The 12,458-nt window shown below is 47.1% G+C and overlaps 1 long non-coding RNA gene across 1 annotated transcript; it reads right to left on the reverse strand.

The window, feature by feature from the left end:
• Positions 1–3,480: 3,480 nt before the first annotated feature.
• Positions 3,481–7,897, reverse strand: LOC125938762 (uncharacterized). Its single transcript, XR_007462807.1, has 2 exons — positions 7,665–7,897; positions 3,481–4,937 (listed from the first exon to the last, which is right to left on the reverse strand). It is a non-coding gene; the product is annotated as an uncharacterized LOC125938762 (long non-coding RNA).
• Between the last annotated feature and the right edge of the window lie 4,561 nt (positions 7,898–12,458).

Genomic DNA, 12,458 nt, shown 5'->3' on the forward strand with positions numbered 1-12,458 from the left:
GACTGCTACAGCTCTACGACTCCCTTCTGGGGCATCCTTGAAGGACATCCCAGTGGGCAAAATTACAAGTACTGCCCCTATTTGTTCATTTTGCTTGGAAAGGAAACGGCCTTTCAGAGCTATGAGTGTATACCAGTTTATGGGTTGTGGCCAACGGTTTGGCCGGATGCACTTGGAAACAATATGGTTGGAAAATTGGTAAGAAGGAAGGCTGGGAAAGAGGCATACAAGGAGACATCTCTGAATGGGAAGAGAGTGTTCAATATTTGTGTCCCAGGGGTGCCAGGGTAGCTCAGTCAGGTAAGCATCCGACTCTTGGTTTCAGCTCAGGTCATGATCTCATGGTTTCGTAGGTTCAAGCCCCATGTCAGGCTCCTCCACGTTGATGGTGCAAAGCCGGCTTGGGATTCTCTGCCTCTTTCTCTCTCTGCCCCTCCCCCACTCGCACTACCTCTGTCTCTCTCAAAATAAATAAATAAACTTAAAAAACAAAAAAGATATTTTTGTCCCAAGTGAATATTCACCAAAAGGCGACCTCAGCAGAGGAGGGTTTTTAAATATCAAGTGGGTGAGATGGTCCACTCTGTGTATACCATTCAGCTTCTTTCCCTGTCCATCCCTGTCATCACCCAATGGGTTCATGAACAAAGTGGCCAGGTGGCAAGGATGGAGGTTATGCATAGGCCCAGCAACATGGACTTGCCCTAAGGTTGGCATGGCTACAGGCACTGCTGAGTACCCAAACTGCTGCAGCACTGACCAACACTGAGTTTCCTATATGGCACCATTCCTTGGTGTGATCAGCCAGGTGGAATGTTGATTACATTGGACCACTATCCTCATAGAAGAAGCAGACACATTTTGTTCTTACTGAATAGACACTTATTCTGGATAAGGATTTGCCTTCCCTGCAGATGTTCTTGCCAAAATTACCATCTGTGGATTTACAGAATACCTTATCCACCCTCATGGTGATCCACATATTATTTCTGATCAAGGAACTTGGCCAATGGTGTGTGGCAATGGGCCTATGTCCATGCAATTCACTGGTCTTACCATTTTCTCCCCCATCCTGAACCAATTGGATTTAGAATGATGGCCTTTTGAAAACTCCAGTTACAGCTCCAGCTAAGTGGCAGTATCTTCAGGGCTAGGACTTTGAATTCCAGGAGGCTTTATAGGCTGTAACTATGGTGCTATTTCTCCCATAGCCACGATTCACAGATCCAGGAATCAAGAAGTGAAGATAGGAGTGGCACTGCTCACTATTATCTCTAATATATGACCCACTAACAAAATACACGCTTCCTGTCCCTGAGCCCTTATGCCCTGCTGGCCTAGAGATCTTAGTTTCTTTTTTTTTTTTTTTTAATTTTTTTTTTAACGTTTATTTATTTTTGAGACAGAGAGAGACAGAGCATGAACAGGGGAGGGGCAGAGAGAGAGGGAGACACAGAATCGGAAACAGGCTCCAGGCTCCGAGCTGTCAGCACAGAGCCCGACGCGGGGCTTGAACTCACAGACCGCGAGATCGTGACCTGAGCCGAAGTCGGCCGCTCAACTGACTGAGCCACCCAGGCGCCCCATAGAGATCTTAGTTTCAAAGGGAGGCGTGCTTCCGCCAGAAGACAGAGCAAGAATTCCATTGAACCAGAAGTTGAGATTGCCACCCAACCACTTTGAGCTCCACAAGCCTCTGAATCAACAGAGTAGGGAGTTATTGTACTGGTTGGAGTGGTTGATCCTGACTACCAAGGGACAATTCAGCTGCTACCACACCATGAAGGTTAAGAGGATGTCTAGAATACAGATCTGTTGGGACATCTCTTAGTACTATCGTGTCCTGTGATTGAAGTCAGTAGAAAACCACAACCAAATTCAAGCAAAGGTTTGGGTCACCTCTCCAGGTTGAAATACTTGCTGAGGGCAAAGGAAATATGGAATGGATGATGGAAGGCAGCTATAAATAACAGCTATAGCCATGTGACAAGTTGCTGAAATGGGGACTGTTAAGTTATAGTTCCTTATGTTTGTATACACACACACACCTACACACACACACACACACACACATACACATTCACACAAATAGCAAATTTTTCTTCCCTCTTGTTCCATTATCATCTAGCATATGTACTAACAGTTTACTTTATATCACAGAATTTGTGAGTTATCGAGAGTGAGCATGACCAGTTTTTACATCCTCTTATAAAGGGTTATTTTGGGTCGTAGGCAGGATAGGCCTATCACGTTAGACTTAGGACGTAGCTATTGCCCTTATTTGGGGATTAAGTATAGTTCAGAGCGCAGTATGAGTGCAAGGTTGACCAGGTGGACTGTATAATGGTCAGTTCATGGGTCAAGTTGGGTAGTCCCATTACTCAACCAAACACCATTAACCTAGCTGCTATATTTTGTAAATGCTTTTAATATCTTTTATCACTTGAGTTTAGACTATCCTACTTTGGTGGACCTGATTCCATCAGCCGAACTGCCTTGATTCCTTGAAGAAATTGCACCTGTGGACTAGCTCCCACTTATTCCCAAATCCCATCCTGTCTTCTCTGGTGGTTCCTGACAGCAATAAAGATGCTAGAGCTAGTAGTCCAAGAATACACTTGAAGGGTCAAAGAATCCTAGAGTATGAAATGAGCAGATAGAAGTGACAACTTGGGAAAACAAAGTGACCTGTGGACCTCAGCACACGTATGAAAACAGTGGCAGTAGTTAAACAGTTTCAGGGACTTAGCACATATTCCCTCCATCAGAAATGGTCCTCCAGATCCTCCAGATCTCAACTCAAGTGCTCAAGACCATCCATAACCATTCAGCACATGGACCATGACTCACCACCCTGGCTGGTTTTCACAGCACTACGTGACCATATACTTCCTGTCTGTCATTACATACATACTCTTTCCCAACCGAAGTGAAATAACTTGCCCGGCAAGTTCAGTATTCAATCTTCAAGCAAGTTCAGCATTCAGTCTTCAGTACCCTCGAATACAGCTGGCGCTCAATAGTTGTTGAATAACTAGGAGTGCTCCCTTCCTTAAAAGCTTTAAAGATGTCAACATTTAGATGAATTCTTTGGTCAAAACCTTCTACTAGTTAGTAATGCCAAATAGTTTACCTATAATGTTCTGGTTAATAGGAAAATATTGACCTATTCTTAATGGCTTACGTAGACTCCTACAACCATGATAACCCACAAAATATTCCCTGTATCAGAAAAACTTAAAATTCAACAGATTGCTTTTTCAGCCATTTCTTTTTATTTACAGTTTGTGTTCAATGCAAATCAATTCCATAACATGAGAAGTTACTATGAATCAAAGCATAAATACACAAACACAATATACAATCCAAAATAGATGTACAGCATTCAGGTATGAAACAAAACGGAATGTTCATTCACACACACAGTAGCTTGAGATCTGCTGGATACAGTTTTTCTGGTGTGGGTTCCTAAAGATGGGAAAAAAAGGACCTTGGTTATCAAGACTACTGTGGCCATATTAGATAGCGGAACATCTAAGCATCGGTGTGTGACCATGCGAACAAAAGACCTTAGAGTGTCTATTTTTAAAAAGCTTTCTGTGCATCGAGGCAGTTGTGAAAAGATTTACTTTCCAGAATCAAGCCCACTTTAGGCTTAGGACCAGGTTCTACCTATCTAAAAATATTGACTAACAGAAAGCGTTCCAAATGTGGCTATTCTGATTCAGAGTTAAAAAAAAAAAAAAAGTATTTACAGAAAGAGTATAAAAGTTTTTCCGAATTTAATGTAAGCAAGCTTCCAATCTTCACTTCCCAAATACTTGATTTACAATTTTGGCTCCGGCACATATTTTGCCTTTTTAATTTCAAGATTTGTCAATTTTACCTTCAAAACAGATCATTTTTTAAATCGTAAAAAGTATTCAACATATGCAGAAATACAAAGCATTCTTAAATTAGTTGAGGTCAATGTACTTCTTCTACTCTTTGGAATCAGTTTAGCTAAATGAATCTGGCACTCTTGTTGAACAGGACTAAGTGATAGTATGTAAGCAAAATTTACTCATTATGCTTCAATCCGGGGTAGATTCCAATCCATCACTGCCCTGGCACATGTCAATTACTATATAAAAAAATCAAATGCAATGTCAAATCCAAAGCCTCAGAGGAAAGAGTTCAGTTCCCAAGAAACAGTGATAGCTTAACAATGTAAAACTTTATCTAGAGTACATAGGCATTAAATTAGTACTGCTGAGACAATGCATTGAGGATTTACAGTGACACCTAGAAGTTCCTTCTAATGTACATATAAATAGAATCATGGAAGCTTTTTGTGTTACCTAACTGTTTTATGGCCATAAAGATTTAATGAGCCAAATGAAAACGGATTCTGTTTACATCCCATCCTTTGTATCTAGGTAAGATAAAATCTATTCTCATTTTCAAGGTGGAATTTTAGGTGTCCATACTTCTTAAGCCACATTTAAAGAAATCATCTCTTAACTAATCTTGGATGTTGTCTCTTCATCTCGGACATGAAACTCCAGTAGATTTAACAGACATTCATCATCTAGTCAAACCCTTCACATGTTCGTCAAACCAATCAAATTTGGGATCCTCAACATTTTCTGTGTCGATAAAATAAGGTGTGGAATTAGCAGATTCACTGAAGACCTGTTTTTTTCCTTGTCACACCAGATGTCTAGACGCCATTTGGATTAGGTTTAGAAGATGGGGAAGTATAGATGTTTCTTGGCCTGAGTCTCTTAACAGTAGAGATGTAGAAGGGAGAGTGAGATCACGAAGAGACTGGCTGTTGACTGGAGAGCACCGCCAGTTGCCGTGGTGGTGGTGGCATTAGCTGTATTTGGGGCAGTCGAGGTATTCTGGGAGGGGTTACTTGAAAGCGTTACAACAGTTGTTTGATTTGAATAAATCTAAAATACATAAAAAGTTACACTGATAAATTTCCACATGTCACAGCTGCCTCCACGTACACGTAATATACAATTCAGATAGAGGATATATTCTTAGATTGCTCTTTCCCCATTATTTCCTTACTCCATCACTTAATTCTGAATTCTTGCTTAGTCTAAGATCATTCTTTCAGCTTCCAAGCAAACTACCTACAGATGCCTAAATGACTGCAAATAGTAACGACCAAAAACAAACAGAAATGTTCCTCAGTAACTATAACTCCCAAGAGTGGGACTTTATTTTTAATTCTTTTTAAAGTAATAAAGGACCAAGTCTAGTTTTTGTGACTATACTGACTTACTGGCATTGCAAAAAGATTTCCTGTATTTTCCTAGGAAGGGGAAGATTTTCGAGTTGCATGAATAACTTGGATTCTACAATATTGGAAAATGTGACTTAAAACATTAGAATTGAGTCACTGTATACCCTAGATTTGCTAGGTAACTTCCACATACCCATTTAACACAGCTTTGGATTTAACTTAAGGGGTCAAGGGACATCTTCTCGGCTCCCTTACAATCTCAAAAGAGCCCTTCTCAAAAACAGCCACAACATTTGTTTTAAATTGAAAAATAGGAGTCCTTTGTTTGAAGCAAAATTATTTCTCCCCAAACACCACGAAGGCAGAATGACTTCACAAAAGATGCCGAGGGTTTGGTGTTAAATTTTCACCAGCAGCAGCCTCCCTGTCTGGTCATTAAGCCCATTGCTGTGGCCAACAACCAAGGTTCCTCCAGTGTCCCAGGGCCTGAGTGGCATCATTCGCCACGCTGATTTTTTCAAGTCACCAAATGCACAGTCCATCGGAGCACGTGATAATCTCTCCTTTGTCACAGAACAAAGGCAGATGGGAGATTTCAGCTCTCACTGCGAGGGAGGGTTTACAAGGGCTTCTGATTACAGGCAGGAGGGAGGATGTGGCACCAAGCAGGTCTGGGCCACATGTACATTTAGTTGCCTGTGATCCAAAGATAAATCCATTCTATATCAGCATCAGCGCCCTTTGTTGTAAAACCCGTCGCTAAGCAAATGTAGACTTAAGAATGCATAAATCCTATACAAAATAAACTAAAGAAAAATCTTGATCAAGTCAAACACATTTATTGGGCACCTACTGTGTGCAAGAATCTGCTTGTCCTACCAGGAAACAGCACTCTTACCAAAAGAAAGGCATTAATATGGTAAATTATTTAAAGCAGGCTGCTGTTTGGGGACAAGACCTGGTTTCGGATGCCTGACGGGTTATCTGTTCTCATTCATACAAAGAGCTTTAGTGCAGCAGGTGACCTTTGTCAGAGCCTAGTGCAGCAATGGAGAATCTAAGGGTCCTCTACACCAACAAAAGAAACTAATGTTACTGTATTAAATTGACGTTAAACAAAGATTTTCCCTACCAAATTAAATCTGCTTAACTAAACCCCCCTGTTGAAATTTCTGGGGGGAAAAGCTGGTTAGAAAGGGTGCGGGTAGGGGAGATCATTTCGTTTCCTGCGGCCGCGCCCCTCCCCCACCGACGAATTGTAAAAACCTCCGGAGCGCAGCCGACCCGCAAGACAATAGAGTACAGTTACGCGGCCCGCGGAGGGGAAGCCGAGGAGCGCTCCTCTCTCCGGCTGCGCTCCCAGGTGAGCACGGCGGCTGGGTGTCTGGGGACCAAAGACCCGTCGCACCCAACTTCTCGGAGGAAAAACTCAGAGGAGACACTCCTCAAAAAGCTCCAGCTGAAAGCGGTGGGGAGACCCCCGTTCCCACCCGTGCCCTCCGAGCTCGAGCTGCTGGAGAGAAATGGCCCTTCTCGCCCCCCAGCGCCCTCCCGCTCGGGTTTCCCAGGCTCAGCCCCTAGCCTCCCTCGAGGCCGCCGCGCACCCACCTGCGGGGCAGCGCAGTCCTCGTAACCGCGCTGACACGAGGCGGTTCCCTGGATAGAGGCTCTGGGGAGGGGGCGGCGGAGACGGAGACAAAGCCTGGCGCGGACTTGGGACGCAAACGTCCCACCCGTCGCCTGCCCAGAGGTAGCCGATGGGAGCTACTATGGGATAACGAGGTGACAAGAGGTGGACGTGTCATGTAAGGTCGTACCCGGGAGAGCGCAGGGTCCGGAGCCGGTCCCCGCCCAGGCTTCAGCCAGACCCACGCGGGACTGGGGTGGGTTAACAGGGCCAGAAAGCCAGGACTTCCTCGGCATCCCCGAACCAGGGGAGTGGAGGATGGGAGTGAGAGCGGCGTCCCCGAAAGGGATCGTCCCCTCTTTGTGTGTGCGCAAGGGGCGCGAAGACACTCCTAGAGGGACGCGGGACGCCCTCCCGGAACGGCCTGGGGTCTGCGGGCGCTCCAGAGGTGGGAAGGGTTCATTCTCTCCGCTAGTGCCTCGGACCTCTGGGCAAAAGCGAGTGGCAGGCGCCAGTCGGCCTCGGAAGGCGCTGCCTGGGACTTAGGGCAGGGCAGGGTAGGGGCCTCCCGGCCCACGCGCGGAGGTGCATTGTTCCCGGGGCCGTGGGAGGGTGGGGGCAGCCCGCCAGGGAGCGGAAAGCGGGCTCCACGCTGTCCTCCCCCAGGCCAGATTATGCGGGATTCTCTCTCTGCGCCCCAGTCCGCGGCCCGCGGTGGGGGCGCAGCCGGTCCCCTGGGGGCGGCTCACCCCCCCCGGCAGGCGCGGCCCCCGAGCCCCGCGGGCGCCAGCGCCTCACCTGCGTGGGTAGGAGCAGCGCCAGAAGCAGCAGCCCCAGTCCGAGCCTGGCCACCATCGCTCTGCCCATGTCCGCTCCGTCGGCGTCGGTGCGCGGCGCGTCTCACTGGATGCGGGGTAAGTGGAGAACCGCTGGCTTGGGGCGGGCGCAGGCAAGGTGGGGAGGGCGGCCCGCCGGCGGGACCTTATATACCGGGACAGCCACAATAGCCGTGACGTGGCGCCGCCCACCCACCCGCGCTCCCCTCCTCCGCCGCCACCGCCCCCCGCGCGCGTCGGCCGCCTCCCCGCCCCCTCCCCCGTCGCGCTCCCTGTCGCCCCCTCCCTCCGCCGCCGCCCGGGCCCTCGGCGGCCGGGAGACCCCAGGGCTGCCGGGCCGCGGCAGGTGGGCGGCCGGGAGCCCCCGGCTGCTGGCGTGCTGCTTTGTGTTTCCCCGCGCCGACTGCGTGCAGGCTGGCACAGGCGCCCGGCGACTCCCACACAGGACCCGGGGCGAACTCGCGAACCACACACGCCGCGCCGGGGCCGGGTCCAAGTTTCCTTTGTTTCCCGGACCTGCCATCTTCCCCCCCACCCCCCCCCCCCCCCCAGAAGGAAAAGTCTCAGGCTCCTGCTTGGCGGGCAGCCTTTACTCCCGGCTCGGACCGCGGTGGGGGGGCCCGGGGCCGGGGGGCTTCTCTCCCCTTACGGTTTCTCAAATCCCCACCCCAGAGGAAAGGGGGCTGCGGGGGCTTTGTGGGTACCCGGGCTGGCTGGCGGCGCCTGGGCTCGGAGCGACGCGTGCGCTCGGCCCCGCGCCCACCGCGCCGGCCCCTTCCCCCAGCCACTCGCTTTGTTTTTGTGGTTTTTTTTTTTTGAGCTCCTGCATAGGCCAGGCTGTGTGCGGTCTGGGGCGCATCTGGGACGTATCCGGGGTCCGCATCCTCCAGAGCGTGGAGGAGCCGCCCGCGGACTCGCTGCCCAGACGCTGCGAACGAGTGGGTTTCGATCCCGGGGCTCCTCTCGGCCGCGGCCGGCGGACCGGAGCGGGGAGGCAACAGCCCCACTCTGAGGGGCGACCCATCCCCTCCATCCCCAAAAGCCCCGCTGGCCTTTTGCTCCCGAGTCCTACACCGGGAACAGGAACCCATTAGAAAGGGGTCCCATTAGAATTCGTTGCCCCTCTGCAATTCCTGGGGACAGGCTTCTTTGGTCTCTGTTGGAAAGCACTTGCTTGTCGTTCGTTTAAAGCAAAAGCTTTGGGGACAAGGTATTTACTTTTCCGTAGTTGCCATTAGCAATTTAATGAACAGGCGCAAATAGATTAGTCATCATTCTGCAGATTTTAGTGGAAAATATTTTCCAGCCATTCCACTGCGAAAACTTTAAAGCAGACAGCAAAAGTAGAAATAATTTTACTAGTGGAATATTTTCGGCTTCACTTTTTATTGCAGGACTTAATACTTCTATTTAAAGTTTGCTTGAGTGTTTTTGCGGTCTTTAAAGCAAACAACAGAGACCAAAACCTAGTAGGGTTGTGAATTTGTTTAAATTTCACTTTTCCAGAACAGTCTTGTACAAACAAGATTAGTTTTATAGAAGCAGAGTGACAATGGACTCCACAATAGTTGGTCTTTGACTGAATCAGTCTGTGCCTTAATGGTCAGCCACTTTAACTCAGTAACTTTCCACGTTTGGTATGTGCTTGGGAACACAGGAATCTCTGTCGCGCACCAGTGGACTTTCCTGTTCAACAGTGTTACCACATTGTATAGAAAAAACCTGTTCAGCTTCTCCACACCTCTTGCAGAGTGTGAAGGAGCTGTGCTGTGGCTCAGGAGTGCCTAGTTCCAAGGCAGGGCTCCTGTCAGGTTCTTCAGAAGCTGCTTATTGAACTAAGTGGTGGTATTCATAGGGTCCATTTATTGTCTTTTTTTTTTTTTTCCTATTCCTCCTCCCGCTGTGCCTGTTCCTTATTAATTTAAGAAGATGGAATAATGGAATGTTAAGAATACAGACTCTAGAACCAGACTGCCTGGGTTCAAATCCTGGTTGTGCCATTTCTACTTAAGACAAAAAGCTTCAATTTCTTCATCTGTAAAATGGATATAATAGAACCATTATTTATTAGTTATTAAAGGGGCGCCTGGGGGGGCTCAGTCAGTTGGGCGCCCGACTTCGACTCAGGTCACGTCTTGCGGTCTGTGAGTTCAAGCCCTGCGTCGGGCTCTGTGCTGACAGCTTGGAGCCTGGAGCCTGTTTCAGATTCTGTGTCTCCCTCTCTCTGACCTTCCCCCATTCATGCTCTGTCTCTCTGTCTCAAAAATAAATAAACGTTAAAAAAAATTTTTTTTTAATTTAAAAACAAATAAAATAAAGGGGCGCCTGGGTGGCACAGTCGGTTAGGCATCAAACTCTCGATATTGGCCCAGATCATGATCTCACGGTCATGAGATTGAGCCCTGTGTGGGGCTCTGCACTAATAGCAAGGAGCCTGCTTGGGATTCTCTCTCTTTCTCTCTGTCTGTCTCTCTCTGCTCCTTCCCCATTCTTGCGTGCATGCTTTCTCTCTCTTAAACATTTTTTTTTAATTAGTTATTAAAGGGCTATTGTATATGAAGTCTTAGAACAGTGCCTGTCTTATACTGGGAGCTGCCAGATGATAGATAATTGGTCTTGCACTGAAGGTCCCAGGAACCGAAAAGCACTTACCTTCTTTGTGGCTGTGTGACTTGTGAAAAAAATAACAAGCATCAAATAGTACCAAACTTGGTAAGGCACTTGGGATCTATGCTTTGTGAGCCACTTCATCACCAGCTAATGAGACTGCATAATTCACAAAGCAAGACCCTTCACATCTGCTAGCAGTTCCCCTGGGCATCCTGTACGGGGTGTGGCCCAGGGCTTCGCAGTTCTATGCCCAGGAGGCTTAGCCTTCCTGGGAAGTCCTCCTTATAAATCCCCACCACACCCGATTTCCTATAGGGCAGGAAACTCAAGAAACCTGCCTGGACCTTTCCTCTAGGATTCTTTTTGTTGATTCCTTCTTTGTGCTTTTTCTCCTCCTGGTTTCCTGTAGTTATTTGTCTGCTTTTCCCTTAGCCAATAAGAGCTCCTGCTACTAAATTGTGACTCTCATCAGTTATCCTAGAATTTTTCCTAAGACACAAGTCCAATTTCCATTTTTCTTTTTTTTTCAGTAGGCTCCACACCCAGTGTGGGACTTGAACTCCCAAACCGCAAGATCAAGAATGGCATACTGTACTGACTGAGCTAGCCAGGTGCCCCATTTTCACAGAGAAATTATTTCATGGAATGGTCTTGAAACCAACTGCTTCCGTAAATTGAGGTGTGGAAAATCATAACTTTACATTTTAGAATTTTTTCAGGAGATGGCACGTGACCTAACTGCTGGTTCTCTTTCGAGTAAATTTAAGGGAGCAAGACCTACAATGTCTAAGTGCAGAACTGTGAGGAATGATAGAGAACCAGACTGGCACACCTCATTGTGGACTCTGGAGGCCGACCTGGATTTGAATCCTGCTCCACCACAGTCTGACTTTGAGGGAGCTTCCCAAGGTCCCCACACCTTGAATTCCTCACCTGGAAAATGATCCCCACCTCACAAGGGCATGATCTCAACTGAGATCACGTGTCTGTGGAGCACGGTGCCCAACACATAGTCAGGACTCACTACGTTGCCACTTCTGTTGCCACAGGGCATATTCATTATCGTGTGGGTTTTAAAATACTTCGTTTGTAGAGCACTGGCTCTTTTTTTCAGGCATCTTTGCATGTGGCATTTCATATGTGTACCTATGAGGTCAATGAGGTAGGTGGCATTAGTTTCACTTACATTTCTGGGACACAGAGAAGTTAAGTAACTTGCCTAAGGCCACAACCCCAGTTACGGTGCCTCACCTAAAGCTGGAACCTCAGCTTCCTGACCCGGGTTCCAAGTGTTTTCTGCTTTGCCAGCAAGAGCAGAGGCCCATGTCTTCTCTACCCCATATCCTCTGCACCTGGCTTTCAATCAGTATTTGCTGGTTGAATAGCCTCATATTAAGGGAGCAGATTAATTTGCTTGTTAAGGTGAAATAACAACTCCTGCATCTAGGGGATAGAAGATATTATTTGACTTTTTTTCGGTCTTCTCAGAAAGTACCAAATTTCATTGATGTCTGAAATATATTAATCCAATAAAGGATATTCTTTCTGTGCTTTATACCAGAAATGGTGGCTGGAATAATCAAATATTTAAATTCTATTCTGCCAATATGGTGCTATTCTTATTTATTGCTCACAATATTCTTCCCCCTTATTCCATGCCACCCTGGATTTGGCTGGCATTTAACATTGTAATTTATCCTGGTTTTTTCGCGAAGCCTTGTTCCGTACTCAGGAACTCCAGTCTGTTTTCAACCATGGGATGACAGTGAAGGTAACAAAGTGAATTAGAGCTTTAGACTGAACAGGTTCTAAGTCCCGGGCCTGGAGCGTGTTCAGTTGGCTAATGGAGGCTCAGCCTTGACTCTCTATGGGGACATGCTGCCCCCTGCTGGCCATAAGGACCCCCCTCAGCTAAAACTGTCAGACAATAAAAACTCCTTTGTGCTGATTTTAAAAGCCCTGAAATTTTGAAGCCTTATAAAGCTAATAAACCACAATGAACTTCTTTAACTTTTAGTTTCTTTTTTCCCCTCTAGAGTCTCTCAAAGAAACTCTCTCAGATCTTAAACTTCATCCAAATAAGAAAGCAAATGTAAAGTGAAAGAATTGTGTGCACAGAATTGCATCCCTGCATTTTCAGATGTAA

The sequence above is a fragment of the Panthera uncia genome (genome assembly GCF_023721935.1).
Source record: "Panthera uncia isolate 11264 chromosome B2 unlocalized genomic scaffold, Puncia_PCG_1.0 HiC_scaffold_24, whole genome shotgun sequence".
Classification (NCBI taxonomy): domain Eukaryota; kingdom Metazoa; phylum Chordata; class Mammalia; order Carnivora; family Felidae; genus Panthera; species Panthera uncia.